Below are 9,465 nucleotides of genomic sequence, written 5' to 3' on the forward strand. Positions count from 1 at the left end.
TTACACGGTGACAAAGAGGAAGCTGCATATGAAAGTGCAGGTTCGGCCCACCCGCCATCAGACACACCACCGTACTATCAGGGGCCCTGTGCCAGTGCCGTCGCCAACGAGTGGGCCCCCCCTGCTTGCCCAGGATCACAGCACTTGCAAGGTTGAAATACTGTGCAGTGAGATGGAAGATGGGGACGACGAGGAGTCTAGACTAGTACAGGGATTCCCTAGCGAGGAGACTTATTTGATTGTTTTCAATGTTGGGACAGCAATTTTTGGGGAGCACTATACTCTGGAGAATGATAGATGGGGCCCACCATACACTGGAACATTCCAAAGGTGGACATCAGACACTGGAGCAGCATTTACAGGGCCCATTATACACTAGAGCATTAGAAATGGGGCCCATTATGTTTGGAGCATTATTTGGGCCCATAAGACAGTGGAGCTTCATCCATGGGGACCAACATATACTGTAGCATTATGTGGAGCTCATCATATACTGTTTCAAACATTATATGGGACCAATGATTCTATATGGAGAAATAGATGGGCCTCGTCATGAGATGTAAAAAGTGAAGTATTTGTCATTGTACTATACCGCTATCTCTCTGCCGTATCGGAGCATGATGAGTTGTGGTATGTGTTAAAGGGGCGCTCTTTCACCCAGGGCACATGAAAACCTGGAGCCAGCCCTACCCCCCCACAATTTTAGCCAAATAACCCCCATTTTTCAGTGCGTAACTTGTATTATGAAGTTAATTAAGGTTGACAAGCTTAAGTAAGAAGAATTGATGCTTTTGGCATTCAAATGGGCACTGTAGGTGTGTTTCCTGTCCTCCACTCACTGCCGACTTTTATTCCCCATTGACTTACATTGGGTTTCGTGTTTCGGAACGACCCCGACTTTTCCCTATAATTGGCCGATCTTGCTCGACCCGACTTTTGGAAAAGTCGGGTTTCACGAAACGTAACTCGACCCTAAAAAAACAAAAGTCGCTCAACTCTAATTCTATGATGTCTAGATGACTGAACTCCTGGTGTTTCCTCCCTCTACTAATGTACCTATACCCGACATTGCCATTTCCGTGTGTGGCTCCACTATTACTCCCCAGCAACAGGCCCGCTATCTTGGGGTCATACTTGATTCCGAGCTTTCCTTTTCCCCCCACATTCGATCACTGGCTCGCTCTTTTCATCTGCACTTCAAAAACATTTCTAGAATTCAACCTTTTCTTACTTTTGACTCTGCAAAAACTCTTACTGTTTCTCTTATTCATTCTCGTCTCGACTATTGAAACTCTCTTCTAATCGGTCTCCCTCTTACCAAACTCTCCCCTCTCCAATCTGTCTTGAATGCTGCAGCCAGGATCATATTTCTCACCAATCGTTACACCAATGCCTCTACCTTGTGCCAGTCATTACACTGGCTACCCATCCACTCCAGAATTCAGTATAAACTTATTACCCTCACCCACAAAGCCCTCCAAGGCTCAGCACCACCCTACATCTCCTCCCTTGTTTCAGTATACCACCCTACCCGCTCCCTCCGTTCTGCTGATGACCTGAGGTTAGTATCCTCAATAGTCAGAACCTCCCACTCCCGTCTCCAAGACTTTACACGTGCAGCGCCAATTCTTTGGAATGCACTTCCCAGGTCAATACGATTAGTCCCCAATCCCCACAATTTTAAGCGTGTCCTGAAAACGCATTTATTCAGACTGGCCTATCGCCTCAACACATTAACCTAATCTATCCCTGTGTGGCACAGCCAAAAGTTTTACCATAACCAGATTTCCTGCATCATGTTCCCACATGCTTTATGCATCCATTAGCCCTCTGTGTCTGTACTGTCACACACTTAACATTATGGCTGGTCCATACAATCAGGGCAACTGTTACCACCCACCTTTCGTGTCTACCTCTTTCCTCATAGTCTGTAAGCTTGCGAGCAGGGCCCTCACTCCTCTTGGTATTTGTTATAATCTACTGTATGTGATTATTGTTATGCTGTAATGTCTATTGTCTGTGTCTGTACAAATCCCCTCTGAAATGTAAAGTGCTGCGGAATATGTCGGCGCTATAAAAATAAAATTTATTATTATATTATTATTATTAGATGTCCTTCCTGATGACCTGATGTGTGTCGATGTTCGGTCTGTGGTGATGGTTGTTCAGCCTGTGTCCAAATGTCTGGTCCGTGGTCCTGGTGGTCCAGCCTGTGTTCCAGAGTCAGTCCCGCCTGTGCTCCTGTGGAGTCTCTAGCCTTGTTTCACGGTGACAGCTCTTCCTGCATCTCACTAGCCAATGACCTATGTTGCCATGCCAGTGTTCCTGTTTCTGTCCTGCCTGTGTCCCTATGTCTAGCCTGTGTCCCAGTGTCCAGCCTGTGTCCTGATGTCCCTATGTCCTGATATCTTCCGATGTCTGGTCTTCCTGCCTGTGTCCAGATGTCTGATCCATGGTCCAGCCTGTTTTGCAGAGTCGGTCCCGCTTCTGTTCCTGGATGGACTCCTCCGTGTTCCTGGGGAGTCTCCAGCCTTATTTCTTGGTGACGGCTTTGTCTGGATCTAACCAGCCGATGACCTGTGTTGCCATGCTGGTCTTCCTGTTCCTGTCCTGCCTGTGTCTCGATATTCCGCTGGTTCCCTGGGATCCACCCTGTAATGACATCTGTCTGGGTCAGTATCTGATGTTCTCCTGTTGAGTCTGTGCTATGCCTGAGGCCTGAGAGAGAGGCCATCCTGATATGCCCATGCCAGATGACCCTGGACTACATCAACCCGTGATGACCCCTGCCATCATCTGATGCCTGTCCGAGGTGTCACGGTCACGTGTGTCTGGACGCAGCGAGTACCGCAAAGCGAACCCATAAGACACCCATGACCCTGGATACAGTGCCTCCAGTGGGGCGAATTTAAATAATAAAACGTGCAGCTGGATACGCCGCCTCCAACTGGCGAATTTAGGTATTACACGTTATACATAAAGTAGTCTGGAAACCCCGCCTCCAGTTAGGTGAATTTAAATAATAAAGGGGAACCTGGGAAACATTAACAATGGTGGGCCCTGCAATAGGGAATAGGGAAGTGGAGACCTCCTGAACTCCCCTGAGCCTGTGTTCCTGCACTCCTAACGTTCCCTTTGCTGGTTCCGCAACGGGCGACGCACAGGAGCCTAAAAACCCTAGCTCGCCCTGAACCTAAACCCTCACTAGAGAATTGGTCGGTGCGGAAACTAATCCCACCACTGCACTAAACACACATGAGGGAAAATGACAATACAGGGGGAACAACAACTTAGCTTTGCTCTGTTGCGTACGCTCCTAGCAACAGAGCCCACCACCTGTGTACATCTTCTCCTCCACCCGGATCCATCACCATAACTGGATCCTTCACCATAGTGCAGCCTTGGAGCAGAGTCCACCACCAATTGCAGAAGTCCAGTAACAGAGTCCAAAGATGAGTTCAGCTCCTGCCCAAAAAGTCAAGCATGCTTGAGTCCAGCTCTCAGCAACCAAGTCCCGCATGCTGAGTGCAACTCTCTCCATAGTCGTCACTCCACCAAGCCATGCAAGCACTTCCTGCCGACACCATAAACTGTGACTCCACCACGCCATGCCAGCCCTTCTTGCAGACCACATAGCTGCCACTTGTCCCCTCTGGCTGGGCTGCGCAGGACTCATGTTCAGCTCCTTCTTTCACCCAGGCTTCCTTGTGAATGACTAACACACAATCACCACCAGTCATCAAACACACCTGAACTCTTTTAAAGAGCCTCACACCTGATTTATAATTACGTGCACTAAACCAAAGAAACTAAAGTGCGCTACCGCTCACCACCACCGGGGCAACTTAAAATGAACAACACCATGTGTAATAATTCTAATGGCCACCAGGGGCAATCACATCACTTTGGCACCTAGCCAAAGGAAAAAAGTTCACTTATCCATTTAAACTGTCAGATCCACGCTGGATCATGACACGAGGTCAGTGTCTGATGTTCTCCTGCTAAGCCTTTACTACGCCTGAGGCCTGAGAGAGAGGCCATCCTAGTATGCCCATGCCAGAGGACCCTAGACTGCATCAACCCGTGATCTTCTCATGCCTTCAACTGCTATCCTGAGACATGTACCTTTCCCTGATGTGCAGAGTCAGAAGCCTGGCATAGTTATGTTTTGTTTATGTACTGTGATTTTGTTTGAGTAAACTTTATGTTCTTCTTACCTGAAGTTGTGTGGTGACATATACACTCACTGGCCACTTTATTAGGTACACCATGCTAGTAACAGGTTGGACCCCCTTTTGCCTTCAGAACTGCCTCAATTCTTCGTGGCAGAGATTCAACAAGGTGCTGGAAGCATTCCTCAGAGATTTTGGACCATATTGACATGATGGCATCACACAGTTGGCGCAGATTTGTCGGCTGCACATCCCTGATGCGAATCTCCCGTTCCACCACATCCCAAAGATGCTCTATTGGATTGAGATCTGGTGACTGAGGAGGCCATTTGAGTACAGTGAACTCATTGTCATGTTCAAGAAACCAATCTGAGATGATTCGAGCTTTATGACATGGCGCATTATCCTGCTGAAAGTAGCCATCAGATGTTGGGTACATTGTGGTCATAAAGGGATGGACATGGTCAGCAACAATACTCAGGTAGGCTGTGGCGTTGCAACGATGCTCAATTGGTACCAAGGGGCCCAAAGAGTGCCAAGAAAAAATTCCCCACACCATGACACCACCACCACCAGCCTGAACCGTTGATACAAGGCTGGATGGATCCATGCTTTCATGTTGTTTACGCCAAATTCTGACCCTACCATCCGAATGTCGCAGCAGAAATCGAGACTCATCAGACCAGGCAACGTTTTTCCAATCTTCTACTGTCCAATTTTGATGAGCTTGTGCAAATTGTAGCCTCAGTTTCCTGTTCTTAGCTGAGAGGAGTGGTACCCAGTGTGGTCTTCTGCTGCTGTAGCCCATCTGCCTCAAAGTTCGACGCACTGTGCGTTCAGAGATGCTCTTCTGCCTACCTTGGTTGTAACGGGTGGCAATTTGAGTCACTGTTGCCTTTCTATCAGCTCGAACCAGTATGCCCATTCTCCTCTGACCTCTGGCATCAACAAGGCATTTCCGGCCACAGAACTGCCGCTCACTGGATTTTTTTTCTTTTTCGGACCATTCTCTGTAAACCCTAGAGATGGTTGTGCGTGAAAATCCCAGTAGATCAGCAGTTTCTGAAATACTCAGACCAGCCCTTCTGGCACCAACAATCATGCCACGTTCAAAGGCACTCAAATCACCTTTCTTCCCCATACTGATGCTCGGTTTGAACTGCAGGAGATTGTCTTGACCATGTCTACATGCCTAAATGCACTGAGTTGCCGCCATGTGATTGGCTGATTAGAAATTAAGTCTTAACACACAGTTGGACAGGTGTACCTAATAAAGTGGCCAGTGAGTGTAGTTCTGCATGTCACTATCTCGTCCACATGCTCAGCTGCCACAGACCCTGCTCGCTGCCCTTCCCTAGTGTGGGTAGGTCCAGGTTAATCTATGTGGTCCAGTGGGTCCACATACCATCCCCACCTGGGACGCTCGCCCCACGTTGTCGTGGTCGGGCAACATGGAGGTGTCGGCTGGGTTGCAGTCGTAACAATTAACCCCTTATTACCCCATATGCCACCGCTACATGGTAGTGGGAAGAGAGAGGCTAAGCGCCGGAATTGGCGCATCTTAGAGATGCGTCATTTCTGGGGTAGCTGCGGGCTGGTGTTTCTAGCCAGGGGTTGTCCAATATCCATTGACCCTCTCTAGGCTATGAATATCAGCCCTCAGCTGTCTGCATAGCCATTCTGGCTATTAATTATTGGGGGACCCCACATCATTTTATTTTTTTTGGGGGGGCTCCATTTTAGTAGCCAGAAAGGCTAGCTGTGGGCTGATATTCACAGCCTTGGAACCTCCATGCGTATTAACCCCTTCCCAGGATACAAACATCGGCCCTGGACGTCGGCTTTCCTTCTCTGGCGCAGAAAATTGCATGGGAACCCACGCCATTTAAAATATATATATATTTATAAAAAAAGGAAAGGACATTACATATTAGGCCGGGGTCAGACATGCGAGAAACTCGCACGAGTCTCGCATGTCAATACTTGGTACTGCCACCGGCACTTGGACAGGAGCATTCAGCTGCATGTATTGCTATGCAGTCGTATGCTCCGGTCCGAGTGCCGACGGCAGTTCCGGGTATTGACATGCAAGACTCGTGCGTGTTTCTCGCATGTCTGATTCCGGCCTAACACAGATTTTGTGTGTGTGTGTCTTTAATTCTTTATGTACCATTTTATTATGCTTATTACTAAACATCAGGCATGGTATTATCGATAGATAGATAGATAGATAGATAGATAGATCTATCTATAGATAGATCTATCTAACTATCTCATATCTATCTAAGTATCTATCCCATATCTGTCTGTGTATTATTCTTGAATGGAGTACAGTACAGACCAAAAGTTTGGACACACCTTCTCATTCAAAGAGTTTTCTTTATTTTCATGACTATGAAAATTGTAGATTCACTCTGAAGGAGTATTACCTGTATAATGTCACCGGTGATCACTGTATTACCTGTACACTATACACTATATACAGAGCTCCTGTGTATAATGTCACTGGTGATCACTGTATTATCTGTACAATATACACTATATACAGAGCTCCTGTGTATAATGTCACCGGTGATCACTGTATTATCTGTACAATATACACTATATACAGAGCTCCTGTGTATTATGTCACTGGTGATCACTGTATTATCTGTACAATATGTACTATATACAGAGCTCCTGTGTATAATGTCACTGGTGATCACTGTATTACCTGTATACTGACACTATATACAGAGCTCCTGTGTACAATGTCACTGGTGATTCCTGTATTACCTGTACACTGACACTATATACAGAGCTCCTGTGTATAATGTCACCGGTGATCACTGTATTATCTATACACTATACACTATATACAGAGCTCCTGTGTATTAAGTCACTGGTGATCACTGTATTACCTGTACACTATACACTATATACAGAGCTCCTGTGTATAATGTCACCGGTGATCACTGTATTACCTGTACACTGACACTATATACAGAGCTCCTGTGTATAATGTCACCGGTGATCACTGTATTACCTGTACACTATACACAGAGCTCCTGTGTATAATATCACCGGTGATCACTGTGTTACCTGTACACTATACCCTATATACAGAGCTCCTGTGTATAATGTCAACGGTGATCACTGTATTACCTGTACACTGACACTATATACAGAGCTCCTGTGTATAATATCACCGGTGATCACTGTGTTACCTGTACACTATATACTATATACAGAGCTCCTGTGTATAATGTCACCGGTGATCACTGTATTATCTATACAATATACACGATATACAGAGCTCCTGTGTATTATGTCACTGGTGATCACTGTATTACCTGTACACTATATACTATATACAGAGCTCCTGTGTATAATGTGACTTGTGATGGTATATTAATATGTTCTTAGATGGGAAGAAAAAAAGAAGTGTGGTGATTAGTGATGGCCATACAACCCTGGAGCAGTCACCACTCGGGGCTGTTATTCAGCTGTTGCAGAGCCCAGCACAGTTAGGGTCCCGTTTCACTTAGCGACGCACCAGCGATCGCGACAATGATACAACCTGGTAACGGTTGCTGGTGCACGCTAAATGCTCGCTAGTAAGCTGCCAAACAGGCAGATCTCTTCAGTGACGCAACAACCATCCAGCGATCTTCGGAGGTCTTTGGTACCTTGTCACACAGCAGCTATTCTGAACGATTCCAGCCTGCATCCCTGAGCTCTGCGTCGCCAACAAGGTCGCTCGCCTGGTCAAACACAGCGATGCGCGCTGGCTGGCGGGACCCCAACAATGAAAAAATTGCCCAGGACATTCGAGCATGATCAGCGATATCCAGCAGGGGGGGCGGTCGCCGCTGTGTGTCACATGTAGCGAGATCGCTGGCGAGGTCGCTGTTGCATCACAAAATCTCGCTAGTGATCTCGCTATGTGAGACGGGGGCTTAAGACCTCATAGTTCTCGTGACTAAGTTGGTTGAACAAGACTAGAAGAAAAAAAAAATTTCCCTCCAATTGACAAAAGGTTGGAGGATGCGGGCATCGATCCCGCTACCTCTCGCATGCTAAGCGAGCGCTCTACCATTTGAGCTAATCCCCCTTGTCCTCACTGATTAGTTGGCAGCCGGTCACTTTCCACCTGTTGTTTTCTTTCTTTCTGATTGACAGTGGCGCCTTATATAATCCTCTCTACTGTAATAATGATTCCCTGAGATAGGAGGGACGATCACAGCAGTACTCACTGAACAGATGAGACCAACTGCAAAATATGTATAAAATCAGGACCCAACATGTGGATTTTTAGTGCATTTCCTCAAATACTCTAAAGACACGTAAAGTCTGCATACGACTTGATCAATACATTTTTATCAGAGCTGAGTGACAGGGAGTATGTGAAACAAAGCCATTTTATTGAAAACATGATGACCAAAAAGAGACAAAAACTGCAGCAGAAAAAAACACATGTAAAAACTGCTCCAAAAAACGCACTGAAAAAACGTACAGTTACCTAATTTAGCAAATTGGTGCAGAAAATCTGCAAAATTAAAATCGATGCTACTAAAAGCTTCAAAAGACTTGATCCAATGTGTGAAACAATCCTCAGCCTGGAAATCATCTGAAAAAACACCAAACAAGCGCCTCATAAATAGAATAGAATGCACAGCAATCGCAAAACAACATTGTATACACATTTCACATAATGTCACATCTTCAGGGTATGAAAACCATGAATTGGTTAAAAGGAGTGACAAGTTGAGTCTCCGGGAGGCTTCAGCTGGGAGGTCACCCGCGCTCTATGCTTAATGAAAGTAATTTGTGAAAGCTGCAGTCAGCAAAGCCGCCATACGAGCAATTGTGAAACCTTCATCTGGGAAAACTCGGTGCCTGAGCTGATGTCTAAAAGATGCCAGGTTCAAAATCTACTCCCTAAACCACTCACTGCAAGCTGCCATCCATGACTGACATCCTAAGGTGCAATATTTCCAGGATCATAGAGATGGAGAGCAGACAACTGAAGAAGTGGTGGTGGTATAGTGGTGAGCAGAGCTGCATTCCAAGCAGTTGACCTGGGTTTGGTTCCTGGCAGACATGCATAATCTTTTATTCCTGCATAGTGAAATCAGTCCATCAGTGAAGAGCCTGGAGGACACGTCCAATGTCCTGTCCTGCTGACATCGACAAAAATTCCTCCGGATCTCAGAGCTCAGGAGCAATACTGTGCTCATAGTAACAGCCTGGCTCTGTAATAATCCACTTTTATATGCTAAGGATCATCAGCAGAGCTCTGAGCTTTGGAGTC

At 46.3% G+C, this 9,465-nt stretch overlaps 1 non-coding gene across 1 annotated transcript; it reads right to left on the minus strand.

Moving 5' to 3' along the window:
• Positions 1-8,192: 8,192 nt before the first annotated feature.
• TRNAA-AGC (transfer RNA alanine (anticodon AGC)) lies at positions 8,193-8,265 on the minus strand. Its single transcript has one exon. It is a non-coding gene; the product is annotated as a tRNA-Ala (tRNA).
• Positions 8,266-9,465: the final 1,200 nt, after the last annotated feature.

The sequence above is a fragment of the Dendrobates tinctorius genome, unplaced genomic scaffold (genome assembly GCF_039654945.1).
Source record: "Dendrobates tinctorius isolate UK_male_01 unplaced genomic scaffold, ASM3965494v1 ptg000251l, whole genome shotgun sequence".
Lineage (NCBI taxonomy): Eukaryota > Metazoa > Chordata > Amphibia > Anura > Dendrobatidae > Dendrobates > Dendrobates tinctorius.